Source organism: Procambarus clarkii, chromosome 38, assembly GCF_040958095.1.
Source record: "Procambarus clarkii isolate CNS0578487 chromosome 38, FALCON_Pclarkii_2.0, whole genome shotgun sequence".
Lineage (NCBI taxonomy): Eukaryota > Metazoa > Arthropoda > Malacostraca > Decapoda > Cambaridae > Procambarus > Procambarus clarkii.
The window spans coordinates 186,145-187,500 of record NC_091187.1 but is presented as its reverse complement, the minus strand read 5'-3'; positions in this window follow the sequence as shown (position 1 = coordinate 187,500).

Below are 1,356 nucleotides of genomic sequence, written 5' to 3'. Positions count from 1 at the left end.
AACCGTGGTTGCACAATCAGACCCACGTACACTGGTTAAAAGCAACACCTAAAAGCAACAACAAAAATGTAGTACACTAACGAATTTTGAATATATATATATATATATATATATATATATATATATATATATATATATATATATATATATATATATATATATATTATATATATATATATATATATATATATATATATATATATTTATGTATGCCATATACATATATATGCTATGTTGTATGCTACAACTTGGCTGATAATAAAGCCATTCACAACTGCAGGCCTAATAAAAAGAGGAGGTGGCATAGCAATATCTTACAAAGATACCTTCATCTGCAATAGTGTCATTAGTAATAGAGACGACTATTGTGAATATACCTTTGCCAAGTTCTCCAGTAAATCCCTTAAATCCTCCTTGACTATAAGTGCCATCTATAGATTTCCCAATACCAACATAGCTTCATTCTCAGATAACGTAAGGAATCTTATCAGAAATAACAATCTCAACAAAAATCAAACCAACTTAGTGGTTTGTAATGGTGAACAAAACATGCAGATACTTATATATAACCTGTGAATAGAGTGTAATAACAGCAAAACTATTTGTTTATTGTTTTATGACCATAATAATTGAATCACTAATATGATTCACTAATATATAATCCTAATAATAATCACTAATATATAATCCATTGAGCATGCTGCATCTCTTTCAGTTTCTTTGCAATTTGAACAAGAGGGTTTTTAATTGATCGAACCATATTCTTAAAGTAAAGTAAATGAGATGTATTCCATATTTTGCAAAATACACGATGAAGATATACGAATCACAGCATCTCCATAACCCCAGACAACATGGTTTCAGAACAGGGCGCTCTTGCCTATCACAGTTGCTGGACCACTCTGACATGGCACTAGATGCCATGGAAGACAAACAAAACGCTGATGTAATTTACACAGATTTCGCAAAAGCCTTTGACAAATGTGACCATTGTGTTATTGCACATAAAATGCTTTCAAAAGGAATTACCGGAAAAATAGGCAGATGGATATACAACTTCCTGACTAATAGAACCCAATGTGTAGTAGTCAACAAAATAAAATCTGGACCATCAACCGTAAAGAACTCAGTCCCCAAGGGTACTGTGCTTGCTCCAATACTTTTTCTCATCCTCATATCGGACATAGACAAGGACACAACCTATAGTACTTGATCATCCTTTGCAGATGACACTAGAATCTTCACGAGAGTAGGCAACATAGAGGACACGGCAAACCTCCAATCAGATGTAAATCAGGTCTTTCTATGGGCTACAGAAAATAACATGGGGATTAACGAACATAAGTTTCAGCTCAT